Raw genomic sequence first — 18,039 nt, forward strand, 5'->3', positions numbered from 1 at the left:
AAGTTAATGAATACTGTTACCTATAAGTAGCAGGGATTGTATTTAAACCCCAGCCACCAACACACCCATCCATTTCATTACCAACCAAGGCCTTACAACCCACATCACTATATCCATGGAGAATTACGGTCTATGTTGGCTTAAGCTCTTCCATTATTTAAAGAAAACTCAATTTTGTTGTGTGGTGTGGTGTGGTGTGTGTGTGTGTGTGTGTGTGTGTGTGTGTGTGTGTATGTGTGTGTGTGTGTGCACGTGTGTGCGAGCGAGCATGTGTATGTGTATGTATGTTCATACCAGGACTAGTACTCATGGCCTCATATTCTCACTTGAGTCTTCACTCACAGTTGGCACTTTACCACTTGAGCTACACCACCAGTCCAAGTTCAGCTAAATTTTCAACTGGAAATTTTGAGTTATTACATTGTTGTCAATATCTTTAATTTTTTTAAAAGTCACTTGAGGTCAACAATTGCATCTGTTGCATTTAATGATTAAATCACTGCTTAATGTGGCTTTTCTGCTCTTTAGCTCACCTAGGTACTAGAAGATCCTCCCCTCAGGTTTTCCCACTTTATTCATGGATATTTTTTTTTCCATTAAAGACAAATCACACCATTTCATTCATCCATTCATTGCAGTTTTTTTCCTGATCCCCAAGCTCACATAGCAATTTGGTACTATTTTGATCTCAATCATGATTTGTTGTTACTTGCTTGCATGACCAATTTGACTCAGCCTTTCTGCATTGAAAGTCTTGTGTCCCAGGAACAAACCAAGTTTGAGTCTAAACAAACCAGGATGGGTGTTACCTATGGCTTAGCACAGGTAGGGTTTACCTAGCACAGGTAAAATGAAAGGCCCTTCTTCATCTGGGTTGTTCATGTTGAAACGAGAGAGGTAAGATACCCTTGGCTTCATGTGGGTAGGTATGTGTGGTGGTAAGAACAGGGAATTATCTCCAGGAGTAAATGTAAGGTCATTTCCTGAAAGGAAGCAGAACGACTATAAGAGGACTGTCCATTCAAAGAATCCTAGTTCCCTTCCTGACACATTCCTCTAAAACAACTGGATAACCTACATTAGGTGTGTAAATCTTTGCGTGAATATAATGTCATTTTTGGCCATGAAAATGAATACAACTATAAAGTGAAGTATAGATAGATAGATAGATAGATAGATAGATAGATAGATAGATAGATAGATAGATTTCAGAACTAAAAGGCAAATTCTAAAGTTATAAACTACTGAATTGAGGCTTTCTGATCCCTTTGGAATTCCCATTCCTATAACCACCCTTCTTTAATAGCCATTTGCCCTCAATTATCTACGATTCCCCTATTCCCCACATCTTAAATAAAATTCCTAGCTCAAGTGATATTCACTCAGATATGGGGAAATGTGGAAGGAGGGAAGCAAAGAGGGTCAATTATCTATCTATCTATCTATCTATCTATCTATCTATCTATCTATCTATCTATCTATCTATCTATCTATCTACCTCCCTACCTAGATAACTATATATCATCTGCCAATTGATTGTTTAACCATTAAATCAATTTATATACAAATATCTAGAAATATGAGGGCATTGGCTTATATAATGATGGAGGCTGAGAAGTCCCACAGTGTATTGTCTGAAAGCTGGTGAACCAAGGAAATAATGCCATAATTTAAGCCGAAAACAAGAGTTGAGAAGCTAAGGGTAGGGGTGGGGCAGTGGTTGGTATAAACCCTAGAGTCTAAAGGCCTTAATACTGGAGTGATGATGTCCAGTAGAAGGTGAAGTTCCAGTTTCAGAATTTGGATTGAGCTATGAAGCTCAAAGACCCACTGGAGAAGGTACAAGGCCAAGCTATAAGAAGAATTAAGGACAGGTGAGCGAAAATTGACAAGTAGACACATGAATAATCTTCTTGCCTCTGTGCCTGCATGTGCAAAAAGAAGGGATGAACCCAAAGGTTCTTTGTACATTCTCAAATTCTAGTTCTTTTTGAGGGAGAATCATTTCTAGAAATAGCATTGATAATCTTAGAAGTATTGATATTCAGAGCTAAGTAACTGGCTAGAAGTCTCCACAAAAAAATTAGGATTATATCTAACATAAAATAAAACCTATAGAACTGAGAACCAGGCATCATGAAGATTTTTGACATCTGAAGCAAAATTCTCACTGCATGCCTTTATAATTTATAAAACATTGTTACATAGAACAACAGCTTGCAGATTAAGAGGTTTGTTTCCCCCTTGGTACTGACATAATCTTGAAGGACAGGAAGTGTGTCTTCCATTCTCCTTGTTTTATGGACAAGGGAACTGAGTGTTGAAGCAGTTAAGATCACAGAAGTGAGTCTTGGACTTTACTTTCAAAATCTCCCTGTAGGGGCTGGGAAGGTGGCTCAGTGGTAGAGCGCTTGCCTTGCATGCATGAGGCCCTGGGTTCGATTCCTCAGCACCACATAAGCAAAAAGAAAAAAGCTGGAAGTGGCACTGTGACTCAAGTGGTAGAGCACTAGCCTTGAGCTGAAGAGCTGAGGGACAGCGCCCAGGCCCAGATTTCAGGCCCCACTACCAGACCCCCCTCCCCCCAAAAAAATCTCCCTGTAACTTCTCTTTGAAGGCCCTCACAGAGCAGCCACGCCCAAAGTAGAAGGAAGTCTTGGGTGGGGAGCATTAGGGAACCCATGGAGTATAGTGCATCCTCACCAGGTTGGAGCAGAGGCCTACAGTTGTATTCCCTGTTTGCCTTCTCTGGGGAAGGCTTTCTTAGCTACACCAAGGAGTTATCACTGCATTTGGAAGTGGCTTGATCATGTTGACTCCACTGGGTTGTATACTAAATCAAGTCTCTTCCTAAAAAGTTCCAACACCAGGCTTTGGTGCAGTGGGAGGCTATGGATGGGAATAAACAAGAAATCTAGAAGAACTCATTTCTCTCAAGTATTAGATGAAGCTGGATGCTATTGTTTTATTATTATTATTATTGTTTTGTTGCTGTTATTTAGTGGTATTTGTCCCCTACACATTATTAATTCCAAAAATAAACCTGCAATATATTCTTGTACATTTGAGTTTAATTATCTTTTCATGGACACAAATGTAGTTTTATGGTTTTTGGCCTGCACAGGCCAGACAAGGATGCTTGAATACAGACTTTTAAATGCAGGCCAATTTCTCAGATGTATTTAATGTTGTAGCCAAAAGGATCTGGCTCTAAAATGATTTTGACATGCTATCCGTGACCACTCTTTGATCCCTAGGGAACATATGGGATTCCACAGGAGCAACTGTTCCTAGGAGTCACAATGTCTCCTCTGTCCTCATTAGGAACCTAATAGGTTTCAAAATGATCATACTGGCAGTATTCTAAGGGCTGTTTAGCATCACTTCAACCTTTCGTGATTGTTTAATACCTTGGAGGGCTGATGGCTGGACTGAGTCTTCTATACCATGGCCCATTCTTGATATATGTCTCCTGTTGAGCGTCTGTGGAACACCATGGGCTCCACTTCTTGTGTGTCCCATCCACAAGACTAAGATCAAAAGATCATATGCTCTTTTGTCCTGTACTATTTCTGTTTAGCAACACCTTATTATTAGAAGTGTCCAGAAAGGGGCTAGGAAGGTGGCTCAGTGGTAGAGTGCTTACCTTGCATGCATGAGGCCCTGGGTTCAATTCCTCAGCACCACATAAGCAAAAAGCAAAAAGCTAGAAGTGGCACTGTGGCTCATGTGGTAGAGCTTTAGCCATGAGCTGAAGAGCTGAGGGACAGCGCCCAGGCCCAGAATTCAGGCTCCACAACCGGATCCCCCCCTAAAAAAAAGAAGTGTCTAGAAAAGAAGAGAAGGGTCAGGATCACTAACAATTGTTACCAAAAGCATATCCAATGTCCTTTGCTCTCCACATTGGGATTGTCAGCCCACACATTCTGGGAAATAAGAATCTGTATTCTTGAATCTGTATTCTTAGCTGCAGATTCAGATTTAAGAATCCAACCCAGATGACATAATCTTTTTAGTACATATCATAATAAAGAGAAAAAAGAATCTGTCTCTTTGGAGTCTGGAGCTCATTCCATTTGAGGTGGCAAGTTGGGACACTATATAATGGGATGCAACAGCATCCATCCATCCATCCATCCATCCATCCATCCATCCATCCATCCATTCACACATCCATTCTTCCCTCCAGTTTTCTTCCTTCATGTAGTTCTTGAGAGCTAGCTGCATGCTGTATGCTAAGATGACTACTGGGCATCCAATGGTGAACATGGTGTTAAGGAGAAGAACATGTTTACTGGACTATTCTTTGGTGTAGTTATTTCATTCTTTAAGGTTTAACAGAGCAACTCTAGAAATTTCAGCTGTGTTGGCCTAGGTAGGTAGTTATGTCCAAGAGCCTGTGGGTGTTCAAGGGCTTCATTGAAGTTTGGGAAGCTCTAGCTCTTCTGCTCCTTGGGGACGGCCTTTGGTTGGTGTTAAATGAGGAGCAAAGTCTACTGTCAGCCTTCTCCAGGGTACTACGCCTGGGAGGGGCTCAGGGATGGGGCCTCCTGAATGCAGTGATGTCCTTCACTCCAGACACAAAAATTTCACCATGGAGGATGAGCTGAGCTGTGAGCATGTTGCTAGGCAGTGGCTATTTATTTTTATAAATGAGCCTGATGCTTAATTTAGAATTCTGCTTTTGCTTTTTTTTTCTTTCTTCTTTCCAGCATCATCTGTCTGTCTGGCACCATCAAAGAATTACATTTTCTGACCCAACAAGAGCTGGTGGGTGGATGGGGGTAGAAAAGAGGTTGGGGAAAGGATGGATGCTAGCCAGGTTGCCTTATGGGGAGGTGAAAACATGTGGTCATGCCATTAACGTCCTGCTTGGCTTCTGTGTGCTTCATCTGTGACACCTACAGAGCCCCTGCTTGGAACAGCAGGACAAAAAGCAGTCCTGGTGTGTGTGCGTCTTCTGATGAGCCATGCACAAAATATAGCAGAACAGAAGGCAAAGCCACACAAAAGAGAACTGAAGTCAGGTGCCCCAGGCAGGTGACATCTCTACTTTCTATTCATCAGGGGCAGTTATTTTAATAGAGCTACTTTACTGCAGCTACTTAGACATGTAGATATTTTGATTTGGCCCCCAAACTTAGCTGAGGATCTTCAGCCATGAAACCGTGAGTGATGACTCACACCTATAATCCTAGCTATTTGGGAGGCTGAGATTGGCAGGATTATAATCTGGGCAGCTCATAAGACCCCTTCCCCACAAAGAGTTAAAGCACATGGTGGCATGTGCCTTTTATATTAGTTATAATAGGAAGTCTAATATAGGCAGATTGTGCCTAGGTGTATGCATGTCCAGGCAGAAAGTGTGACCCTATCTCATGATCTCAAAAGAGCCATTAAATAAATGGAATTGGAGGCATGACTCAGTAAGCATGATGTTGAATTCAACCCCAGTACCCCAGAATATATATATATATATATATATATATAATATATAATGTGTATATATATACACATATATATGTGTGTATGCATATATATATTAGACATTTAATATCCCATCAAAAGCCTCATATATAGGCATCAAAAATGAGGAAACAAGGATAGAGAGTCACTTAATGAGGTAATCATCAGAATTGGGAGCAGTCAGGAGTACAAGAGCTTTGGGGACCTCTAAAGTAAAAAATAAGAGGGAAGTCAATCAAATTTATCAACTGGGCAAGAGTCAGTGATGGAATGAGAGATGTGAAATTGGTTATACCAACACAGTATTTCTTTAAGCTCACCTGGCTTGAGTCTGCTGTATCCAAACCGCTGCATGACATTTAGGGGCAAGAAAACAAATTCAGAATCTAGAGCAGCTCAGTTTGGCTCTCCATTGACCCACAGTAGTGTCTGACTCATTCATGACTATATATTTTGCTCTAGGGCTTGTTGTGCCTCAGTTTCCTGATAAAATCCAGATGCCGCTGCTCCCCACCTTTTATTCTTCCTCCAAGTGACATGATGAAGAATGAGCCAGTAGCTCGTAAACTGCTCCGGGCCACCTGGAGAAAGGTGCTTGCATCAATGGTGGGTGTGATAACAGATGAGTCCCTCCATGAGTCAAGGATTTTGGAGTGGAGCAAGTGTGGCTGTGCCAGCCTGGTGACTCATGTGGACATACAAAGTGGTGCCCTCGGCTGGGGCTGATGATGTGTGTGAGGACCTTGTTCCAGCAACATCAGAAAAGTGAGTGTTGGTTTTACAACTGTTCTAGAGTGAGGCGCATGCGCTGGGGGGATGAGACTGGAAACATGGAAAGAGACCCATCACTTCAGTCTGTCCTGTGAGAGCCTCACTGTACTGAGTGGCCACAGAATGTTTGTACTGCATCTACTCAACTGCACCCCTTTGCCAGTGAAGAAACCTAGCAACACTCTGCTGCCATTTCTCAGACTTGCCAAAGTACCCTGGAGGCGGTTTCGGTGTAATTAAAGGTAGAAGGGAAAACATATTCTCTCTACCAGTTTTCACAATGATCTAGTGGATTGTTCTTAAGAGGGGAGCTTTTGCCTTGCAAGAGGAAGCCATGCTGATTTGGATGTGGTATTCTTCTAATATTCATGCAAAGAAGCAGTAGGCCTGGGGCCTTAGCTTAAGGTCAAGGCCCATCCTGGGGCCACCAGACAGCCGGACATAGACCTTCCTTTAAGCCCTCAGAGTGCAGGCACAGACCACATGACCTAGACTACTTCTGACTTTGCTTGTGCCAATTTTAAGAGCCTAAAAGCCATCTTTGTGTCTGCCACGCATCCCTTTCTAAGCGCCAACTACTAAGCACCAAGAACAACTCAGTTCCAGCAAAAGGCTAGTGTTTGGATTGAGCGAGAGGCCTTTGGCTCAAAGGGAGGCCCTGGCCAGTGGCAACAGCTTCTCACCCTTAGTGGCCTTTGAATTTACCTGGGAATTTGCTTTGGGAACCATTTAGCATCCTCCTGGAACTGCCACCTACTCCACACTTCTGTCCCAGAGAATCACTCTGCTTCCTTTGTGTCTAACTGGATGAGGATGGTGGCATTTCATTCTGAGCCAGGGTAGAAATACACAGCAACCCTCCTCCACCATTGCTCCCCGAAGACCTTGGCTGGGCCCCCAGAGGACATCATAGTGAGTGTTGTCGCCGTTATGATGGATAGACTTGAGTATCTTCCACAATATCTCATTGTGCTGTGCCATCAACTCTGAGTCTTCTTTCAGAATGAGTATTTGTTTTTTTCAACTCTTCTGTGTAGAGTTTACCCTTCAGCTCTCCAAAGTAACCATCAGCCCACATAGCTACAGTATACTGGGGAGGAAGGGACCAGCCAGAGCTTGCTTCTCTGTTGACATCACATAGGGCTTAATGACACATAGTTGGTGCCCTCAATAGTCTCTACTAATATGTGGGGTAAGGTGCATTTCCTCACTCACCACCACTTTGGTTTGTGATTCAGCAATGTATTGCTTAACAAAGAGCAAAGGAAGAGGCTAGGGGAGACAGCACGCCCCAGGCAGCAAGCCAGCCTGTTCCAGGTGAGAGAGGACTCCCTGTGTGTCTCCAGGAGTGGCCTTGTATCTGCTGGACCAAAGGCCAGCCTGTGTCTCAGAGTAAGATGATGGATGCGCTATAACACTTCTTCCAAATACTGGCAGGGACCAGGGAGGGTACGAACCTGTGGTCAGAGGAAAGGAGTTTGAGGGATGAGCCAAAAGGACCTCTGTTTTATGGCCACAAACCGCTATAGTTAGACCAAGGCTGAGCAGGATAAGGTTTTCCAAGGGACGTTGTTTATGGTGGATCTGCTTTCTGTGTATTAATTGGCTCCTCTAAGTCTTCCTACAACTTGGAGGTAAATAGGGCAGATGTTATAAAAATCAATGGGGAAGGTTTAGTTCCAGAAAGTTTAGTGTTTTGGGTGTCAGCTAAGTAACTTATTGGTGGGCTTGAGACGAAAAAAAAATCACCAAACCCTCAGCTCTTGGCATCTCTTCCAGTGTTTTCCATTACCCTACATAACGCTTTTTTTTTTTTTTTTTTTTTACCCTACATTACTCTTAAGCCCAACAGCCAGCACAAGCCCAAGCTGGGTGGAGTTACAAAAGAACCGTTGCATATTTCCACTTGGCTGGGCTATTTCCACTTGCTTGTACACCAATGAAGGCAAGTCTGAGTAGCTCAGCAGGGCAGAAACTGCTTGGAAGCCCATTGTTTGTGAGGTCGCAAATGAAGGGGTGGTAGGACAGGATTTGAGTGTGTACACTTACACTTGACATACGAATTGGGGGTCAGGAGTTGTGGTTGCCTTAATGCCTATCACAGATGGACAGAGCAGGTCTCCTGGGAGGTCATCTACAGCTTTAAGGACACATCATGTCTTCTTTTGTGGTGTGTGTGTGTGTGTGTGTGTGTGTGTGTGTGTGTGTGTGTGTGTGTGTGTGTGTGTGTGTGTGTGTGTGTGTGTGTGTGTGTGTGCATGCACGCCAGTCCTAGGGCTTGAACTCAGGACCCCAGCAATGTCCCTGAGCTGGTTTTTGCTCAAGGCTACCTAGCAGTCTACTACTTGAGCCATTCCTCCACTACTGGCTTTTTGGTGGTTTATTGAACATGAGAGTCTCATGGACTTTCCTGCCTGGACTGGCTTTGAATGGTGATCTTTAGGATCTCATCCTCCTGAGTAAGCCAGGCTTGCAGACAAAAGCCATTGGTGCCTAGCCATACCTTGGCTTCTTATCTCAAACTTCTACATTTCAGTCTAGTGATTCTCTCTGCCAACAGGCATTTCTTGAGCCTTTGCAAGGAAGAAGGCAGGAGGCAACCCAGTTAAAGGGGCAGAAGCAACTCTTAACCACTGAGGGAAGAAGTTCATGAAAATGATTTCACCTTTCCTGCCTATCAGTAAGACACCAGGTATACTGGACTAAGTCATCTAACATGTATCCAGCTTCTCATCTTAGGAATCAAAGCGAAGGCAAATGGTCCAGTTTCTGCCTCTGGAAGTACCTTTTATAAAATGGGTTTTTAATATAGTCAGGTTCCTGCTCAGACTGACAGAATGTCTTTCCAGGTCGAGCACTGCCCACATTGGTCAGGAAAACAATGGGCCTGGTAGAAACCACTTAACATTTTTCAGGTGGGAAGAATCTCACCTCTTGAAGAGCAACCTGGGTAAGGAATAGAGGTTGAGAAACTAGCATCTTTATCAATAATGCCAAGATCAAAGCCAGCTTGGATCTTTCACGCCAGCTGCTGAGTGGGCATAGATTGAGCCCTGACTTTGAGAGCTCACTTGCATCAGGCCTGTCTCCCAATGTCTGTTGGTGCAGCCACAGCACAGGACTGAGGAGGTAGCGCTCCTGAATGCTGCGCTCCTCTCAGTTCTCCTGGGTCTCAGCCGCCTGCAGATTGGACTCACCACAGGCAGACACATGAAAGCAAACGTGCGCTTCTAACATTTCATAACCCACCTCCCACAAACCAGAAGGCACCCTTCCCCTCGCCTTCTTCCCTGCCTTGTTCTTGACATTTTTAACGTGGTGCGTATACAGCCGACTTTGCTTTTACATTTCTGACACCTCCCACTTGAATTGGCTCTTAGTCCCTCTGGGCCTGAGATTCTCAGTCACGTGTGCTGCCCAGAGAATAAGTCAGTTCCCTCTCCAGCCAGGCCTCACTCCTGCTTTCACGGTTAGCCTGCTGTTGCTTTTTCCTCTTCTGCTCCAATAAATCAATGTCAGTCAGGATTCTCTGCCTGCTGGGCATGACTCGGGGAGACTGAGGAAGGGTAAAAAGCCAACACTGCCTTTCTACTTCCAGTCCCTGGTTTTTGCCTCAGTATAGAAGAAACCCCAGTAGGAGTCCAGGCCTTTTATGAGACCTGCATGAATCAGAGTGTATGACTGGTTTTCTCTGCTCAAACCAGAAAAGACAAGGGTGTCTCTGTGCAGGGTTCTTTCTTGCTCCTGGCTGGTTCAGCAATCTTATCCCATAGGGTCTGGTGTGGGATGGAGAGTCGCCAGCTTGAAGAGCACAGAGGCTGGGCCAATTCTGTCTCTCCAATTCTGCTCCTCCACTCCCTGCTACACTCTGTATGTGGGAGTTGGTCTAGGCAGGGAGCAGAGAGGAAGCAAAGCCTTCTAGAGCCAGGTGGCAGCCGTTGAGCAGTGTCCAATGCTGTGTTTGTAAAGGAGGGCAAAGTCAATAGAAAGAGGGCAAGGGGAAAGGGAGGGAGAGATAGCAAATGGAGCGAGGGAAAAGGGGACAGAGGAAAATGCATGCAGAGAGGAGAAGTTACAGAGAGAAATGGCTGAGTGCCACCTGCAACTCTGAGAGGCACTGACTCTATTCACCACCCACCCCTGCTATGAATTGGTATCAGGGGCTGGTAAATGTATTTTATAGGATCCAATGAAGACACACAGCTATGCTTTTGTCCTCTTGAATAGAAACAAGCACGACCTACTTACTGTATCAGGAGAGATCGTGACCAAAGGGTTTTTTATAACAAATAGATCATTCGTGTAAATATGAGATGGCATTTTCCTCCTATTCACCCTAAGATTCCAATACACATTACTAGCATGACCTCCAAGAGTAGCTTTCTGAGGCTAGTTTAGCAGCTTCTTAAGGAAGTCAACTGTGGCAGTTGGGTTGAACATCACAGCAGACAAGTAGTAGGTGCTCAATAAATGTCTGAAACTGAATAAGTGAATGAATATGAGACAGATATAAAGAAAGACATTTTAATACAAAAACACTAACAATGACTTTAAAATGTTATGCTGGGCCAGGTGCAGGTGGCTCAAGCCTTTAATCCTAGCTACTCAAGAGGCTGAGATCTGAGGATCATGGTTGAAAGCCAGCCCGGTCAGGAAAATCTGTGAGACTCTTATCTCCAATTAACCACCAGAAAACTAGAAGTGGTCCTGTAGATCGAAGTAGTATTGAGCTAGCATTGAGCGAAAGAGCTCAGGGACAATGCCCAGGCCATGAGTTCAAACCCCAAGACTGAAAAAAAAGGGCCAGTATAGAGGATTGAGTTTTATGGACTTGTCTATAATTCAGGGCAAAACCTTCCTGGCCGGCTGGCTGGCTGGCTGGATACATGCATGCATGCATACGTGCACAGATGTGTAAGTGGATAGATGGATGGCTAGATAGATGTGTGGGTAGGTGGATAGGTGGATGGATGTTCAGAATCCTACAAAAGCCTTTGAGCCTCATTGTTCTCTAAGAAGATGAAATTTATCTATTTATTTTACATTAATTTTACCTTACGTATCCTGTCTTAAAAAATCTCTCACAGGTGCAGAACTCAGAAGAAATTCAGCCTAAAGAGACAAGCTTGAAGCACCCCAAGAGCATAGGGAGAATGCCAATCAGCACTGAGTGGGAAGCTGGGCCATCAGAGGCTGGAGGACAGGGAGGAGTTGGGGTGGGGGGTGGGAAGGCTCTGCACACCCTCAGGCCTCGCCCTGCAGTGTATGCCAAAGCAGGTTCTCCTGCTGGATCTGTGCACACTGCTACTGCAGAATGCCCAGGGAGCAGAAAGGTTTGATAAAGCTTAAACCAGAGGAGATAAAAGGCAATTATGTCTCTTGCATCCTGGGTTCCTGTTACCCTGTGGCTCCCTGTGTCATTTTCGTGTTTCTCTCACAGGGGCTTAGAGAGAGAAAAACAGCCACTCAACATCTAATAAATTATCAGATAGGTCACCGCTTCTGCTGACCTCATTCTGACACTTCTCCCTTCCTGACTGCAGACAGTAATTGTCCTGTAATTGTGCAGACATCTTGCTTAGGGAGCTACTGCCACAACGAAAAGCTGTCTTGTGTTATTGTTTGTTCTGAATGCTGATTTGAGTGGAATTATCCCTTAGTTGTATGCATGACTACCGTATGCAGAGCAGCGTCCTCCCATAGTCTACCCCCACAAGGAGGCCAGAGTCTTTGGAGGCCTGGGAAGGGGCATCACAGCAGGTTCTTTGCTTCTTTCTTGGACTGAGGGTTGCACTGGGGTGGTCAATAGCCAGTCCCTCTCCAAAACAGAGCCAGAGACAGTGGTCCTCAGGCATGGATCTTTGAGCTACCTACCAGCAGGTGACTGTGGATGGAGGTGACTGCAGGAGGGGGTCCATCACTGTACAGTGGATTTCCCTGGGATCCAGATCAACCTTCACCCTAGGCGCTATTATCTCTTCTTCCAACACATAGACCTGAATGTTAGGTAAGTCATCATAGGTCCTCAACATACTTGAATGGTACTTATTGCATATCCTGTATTCATTGTTTAGTGCTAAATGCTACATGGTCTATGAGAAAACCATATAGCATGTGGGCTGATTTGATGTGCAAGGCACATATGTAGGTAGTATTATGAGGCAGTGGTATAGAACTTACTAATGAATATAGATTAATTTAGATAACATAATATGGAGAACAAGGTAGAACAATATTTTAGAGTGAGTGGGAGGCCAGGATGGATATAAAAGTCTCAACAGATTGCTTGTTTTAGTTAACTGTTTATTACTAAATGACAAGTGCCAAACCAAGCACTAATATATAATAATAAAAAAAAAGAACAAGTCATGGTGTTGAAGTGATGGTGAGAACTGAAGTCTGAGCATTCAGCAAATAGAATGCAATGCTTCTGTAGAATAGTATTGAGAAAATTGAATAACTCATCCTGAGGAGATAGTGCCAGGCTTGAACTGCCTGGAAGGGCTGATGAACTTTGTAACATTTTGGGGAGCCATTTAGGTCTAAAACTGGAAGGGCATTGAGCAGTTAAAAGGGTATTAAATAATTCTTTTTGATAAGTATACATATGGAAGAAGACATAGTAAGAGGAGATGACTGCAAAGAGGGTAGGTTTTCTTCTGGAAGGTTCTGCATGTGTTCTGAATGATGTAGGCTTTATTTCTTGCTTCTCTTTCTTCAGTGCCTTTTAGTTTGTATATTGAAATTTTTTTAATTTTTTCATATTTGTTCTTTGTCTGTTGGACTCTGAGTTCCGTCTTCTCTCATATATCAGATTGTGCAGCCTTTTTTGTTTGTTTGCTTGTTTCTGTGGTTGGAGATGCAGGGTGCCAGGTTAACTTCCATCAGTGGAAGGGTCTTATCACAGGCTACACTCAACCCAAAGTCCCTCCTTTATGAGCTCCACTGATGCTTTCTCTCTGCAAGTTTAGATTCTCACCTGAAGTTGGAGTGATTTGTCTGGAGACTTGGATCTCTCTACTTTCTCCATAAGGGTATTAATAATCCAGAGGTTGAGGGTCAGGCTGCCCATGAGCCAGATTTACTAAATATCTGTATCTCCACATCATGTCATGTTCTAGGTTCTATCTGAGTCTAGATTCTAAGTGTCAGCACAAGTCCATTTTGCCCCACCCACTGCTAACAAAATTTGCATAGGACAATCTGCCTACATGCTGTTGTGAAAATGAATCTCTCAAAATGCTTGTAAAGCATGACATGCATCTGTCTTCTAAGCTCCCAGCAACCTATGGATGGACTAAAACAAGAGAAGGGCTTTTCTCTGGAATGTTTTCCGTGTAATAAATCTCCAGCCACTCTGACAAAGTTGCCACTCCCTGGGAGATTGTAAATGCATTTGCTCTGAGCAAACATATTTACATTTCCTTAAGCCTGTTTTCCATTTCTCAAAGATAATGAAACATATTCTGGAGAAAGATAGGTTGATTCAGCACCTCCCACAGATGTAATTCTGTGTTAAGTATCATCCTGGAGACTTGATAGTCACAGAAACCAAGACTTAACCTCTGACCTTAAGGGACTTATCTTCTACTGGGGATGCATCAAGTTCGATTTAGTGCCTTTAGAAGCCCTAGCCTGAGAAAAGTATTGTCCTTTCCACACATACACAGACCACAATGAAGAACATAGAACCAATCTGTATGTAAAAGTTACAAACCCTCCAATTTCAAAATTCTGGATATGTTTATTGAATTGAAGATGACCTTTTTTTCATCTTTTACTGCCCTTGTTTTGTTGATACTTTAAGTATGGGCTTTGTCTATCTTCAGAGATACCACAAAGGAGGACAGTATAAACTGAGAGCCTTGTGTCATTCAGGGTCCCCCAGAGAAACAGAATCAGGAGGAGGTATCTAAGTCAGTGTCTATATTTATAGATAGATTATATTTATATTTGTATCTATATCTGTCCTTACATAGATAGATATAGCTATATTTATATCCATTTTACATAGATACATACATATACATATATAGACTGAAGTTTCAAGAGACACAGACACTAACACAGATTTATTTCAAGAACTGGTGTAAGTGATGGTGAATTGTGCGGGTGGCTGTAGATCTGAAATGAGAAGTCAGGCTGGCAGGCTGGCAACTCACAGGCCAGAGCTGAAGTTTTACAGCAGAGGTAGAATTTCTTCTCCCTCAGAGGAACCTAGATTCTGCTTCTAAGGCTTTTCACTGATTGCATGGGGTCCACCAAAATTATTGAGAATAATCTTGCTTAAAGTCAAATCATATCTTCACAGTAATGCTTAGATTAGTATTTGATTAGAAAACCAGCCATAGCCTAGTCAAGTTGACACATAAAACTTACCATCCCAACCCCTAATAAAGATGTAGATAGTCAGAAGTAAGAATCTTAGGATGATATTGTTGGAAAGGAATATAAAGATCACCAAGTTCAATGTCCTGTATCCAATGGGCCTGCAGTAGCTTGGGCTATCCAAGTACAAAGAGCTATTTTCCCCAGCCCAATGGCTTGTTCTGGGTGAGTGATTCAAAAAGATTTTCATAGCAGAAGGGGGTCTGGATTCTGTTTTGATCAAGGCTGGATGAATCAGAATCTACATAAAAGGTGTCTAAGCAATGTTTTTTTAATTGGATTCCATGGATAGTAGCTCTCAGCATAAGGCTGAGTCCTTTTTTGGGGGGTCTGGTCGTGGGGCCTGAAATGGGCCTGGGTGCTGTCCTTCAGCTCTTCAGCTCAAGCCTAGCGCTCTACCACTTGAGCCACAGTGCCACTTCCAGCTTTTTTCTTTTTGCTTATGTGGTGGTAAGGAATCGAACCCAGGGCCTCAGGCATGCAAGGCAAGCACTCTACCACTAAGCCACCTTCCCAACCCCGGCTGAGTCCTTTTTATTGAGCACCAGGTCAAAACCTATCTGTTGATTGGTCCTGGGTCCTAACCTAGTCATTGCATATCACAGGTGCTCAAAACCACTGGTGGAATTCAATAAATAAACAAATGCATGGGATTCAGGCCCAGCAGATTGGAATGTTGTGATTCTACCATAAGAATATAGGTGCAGAAAGGAAATATCCAAAGCAGGAAGTATGGAGTTAGTTCTGAGTTTCTTTGTCCATCCAATGTTTCAAACTAAACAAGGCATAATCGAGGGCATATATGAGCAAATACACTGCGTACCTATTTAAAATTTATCACGGGGGCCGGGAAGGTGGCTCAGTGGTAGAGTGCTTGCCTTGCATGCATGAGGTCCTGGGTTTGATTCTTTAGCACCACATAAGCAGAAAAAAAGCCAGAAGTGGCACTGTGGCCCAAGTGGTATAGAGTTCTAGCCTTGAGCTGAAGAGCTGAGGGACAGTGACCAGGCCCAGAGTTTAGGCCCCACGACCAGCAAAGTAACTACATACATACATACATTCATACATACATAAATATAAAATTTAGCACAACATGTTGCATATAGTAAGTCCTCAATGAATGGTAGCAATTGTTGCAATAAACATTCTTTTTACTATCCAACTTGAGAGATGCTGTCATACCATGCCCAGGCCACATCCCCTAGTTCTGGATGTTGAGTGCTGACAGCTCACAGCTGTCTACTCTGCCAGAGATCTTGCTGAAATTAGATTGAGTTCCCTAGAAGGTTATGGCTCCTGGCTCCAAGATAGCTCACATCTATTAACTGAGCATGTGCAGAGATGATGAGCCAACATCATTGACTGAAGGCTTCTGCCTTGTCATGTCTCTAACTAGAGGAAGAAACTCACCCTGAATCTGCAACTGCACTGGGCACATGGCCCATCCAAAACAGGACTCTGTCATCAGAGAAGTTGGGGCACTGAGGCTGTACCACATGTTACCTCACTCTGCCTGGCCAAGCCCATTCCACTAGTACAACCTGTTCTAAAAAGCAAATAATCACACTCTCAACTACTAAAGCCTGGCATTCCAAGGAAAACATTCACTCATTCTTTCATTCATTCAATCATCCATATCCAATAGATACCGACAGCAGTGCTTATGAGAGGTGCTTGGGATATGGCTATAAAGAGCTAAGATCCTATACCACCCTCGAGAAACTCATAGTTTGGAGGGAGAAAGGCATGAGTTAATAGGCAATTGCAATAGAGTTTGTGATCCACGCTGTAAAACGAAGCTGTTGAGAAAAAGAGCAGCTGCCTTTAAATCAAGATGGAAGTCAAAATGGATTGTTCTTCATTGTGCTTTATCTAAACAGAAATAGAATAGCTATCCACCCCCCCCCCCATACACAGGGTACTGCAAACCAGAGTTGTTACTTCAAAGAATCAGGTATAACAATGTACAAAGATGTGTAGGTTTAAGCACAAAGATCGTTGCCTAGTGATGAGCAGAATAGAGAGATATAAATGCAAAGACTGTGCCTGCTGTGTTATTACTGCTGCAGCTTTTCTCCCACTCCAGCACTTACTTCCTGGGAGCCCAAAGAAAAGAACAGCTGAATTCAGCGGTTGTTGGGCTCAGGACTTGGCTAGTTTAGTGGCAATCAAAATCATTTTCTCTGTCTTTTCACTCCATAGCATGGTGATGGCCCACCAAGAGGGTCAGGATTGCAACAGGCTCATGGAGCACTGCCTTATTGTTGCTTAAGCTTCCCATGCTGTCCATCTCTCCACTCCTGCAATACCCGGAGAGATTTAGGGTCTAACTATAAGTTTAGGAATGCTAATTGTTCTTTGTTCATATTAGTGGAGTTGGTGCTAATGGGAAAATAATTATTACTCTGTGCCTTTATGGATATTTTCATTGCCCTCTTGTGGTTATGTAGTCACTTGGCTATACTCTGTAATGATTTATTACAAGGGCTATTATTGTTTCCATTGTACAACTGGGAGGAGTGGGAAAAGGAGCAAGTGTTTGAGAGTGGCAGAATCTGTAAATCTCTCTCTCCTTTCCTTTCTTCCTTCCTACCTTCCTTCTTTCCTTCCTTCCTTCCTTCCTTCCTACCTTTCTTTTTCTTTTTGTACTGGTTCTGACTAAAACTCAGGACCTTGGCACTATCTTACCTTAGCTTTTGCTCAAAGCTGACACTCTACCACTTGAATCACAATTCCACTTCTAGGCTTTTGGGTGGTTAATTGGAGGTAAGAATCTCATGGACTTTTCTGCCTGAGCTGGCTTGGAACTGTGTTCCTCACATCTTAGCTAAGATTACAGGTATGAGCCACCAGCACCTAAGCAATAGTTTGTTTTTCTTGAGATTTATTTTCTCCTTGCACAGGGTTCTCTTGGGCTTCAGAAATGTAAAATGTAAAATCCTAAGTAGCAGTGGTTTAGTGATTCAAGAAACCTAAGTTCGGTTGGCAATTGTGTGTTGGAGTCTGAAAGACAAGGCATGTTCTTGTTTCCTCCACATGCCACATGCCACCTGCTACCTTGAATAGGAGGCCTTGGGGCCAATGGAAATCTCCTCACCTCCATTATGCTCCCGGGTCTACCTCCATGCACTCTTGGTACCCATCAACATCGCCTCTGAGCCTCTCTGTTTTCCTTCCTTTCAATCTGGGCTCAGTGCATGCTATCTCCCACTGTACTACTGGTAAGGTAATCACTACCTTTCATCTCAGACCAGTCCAAACCCTCAATGCTATCAGGTTTTTGGGATTTTTTTTTTTGGTTGGTTGTGGGGCTTGAACTCTGGGGCTGGGCACTGTCCCTGAGTTCTTTAGCTCAAGGCGAATGCTCGACCACATGAGCCACAATGCCACTACCAGTTTTCTGGTAGTTTATTG

General features: G+C 43.5%; 2 long non-coding RNA genes across 3 annotated transcripts in view; both read left to right on the plus strand.

The window, feature by feature from the left end:
• The window catches only part of LOC138815758 (uncharacterized), a 76,930-nt gene that overhangs the window by 18,841 nt on the left and 40,050 nt on the right, over positions 1–18,039 (plus strand). For both annotated transcript variants that reach the window (XR_011368452.1, XR_011368453.1), the window contains exon 3: positions 5,929–6,231. This is a non-coding gene — a long non-coding RNA (uncharacterized lncRNA). The remainder of the gene's footprint in view (positions 1–5,928; positions 6,232–18,039) is intronic.
• Positions 7,467–11,588, plus strand: LOC138815757 (uncharacterized). The gene is made up of 3 exons (XR_011368451.1): positions 7,467–7,554; positions 8,798–8,929; positions 11,325–11,588. It is a non-coding gene; the product is annotated as an uncharacterized lncRNA (long non-coding RNA).

The sequence above is a fragment of the Dipodomys merriami genome, unplaced genomic scaffold (assembly GCF_024711535.1).
Source record: "Dipodomys merriami isolate MVZ:Mamm:240054 unplaced genomic scaffold, mDipMer1.0.p SCAF_667, whole genome shotgun sequence".
NCBI classification, from domain to species: domain Eukaryota; kingdom Metazoa; phylum Chordata; class Mammalia; order Rodentia; family Heteromyidae; genus Dipodomys; species Dipodomys merriami.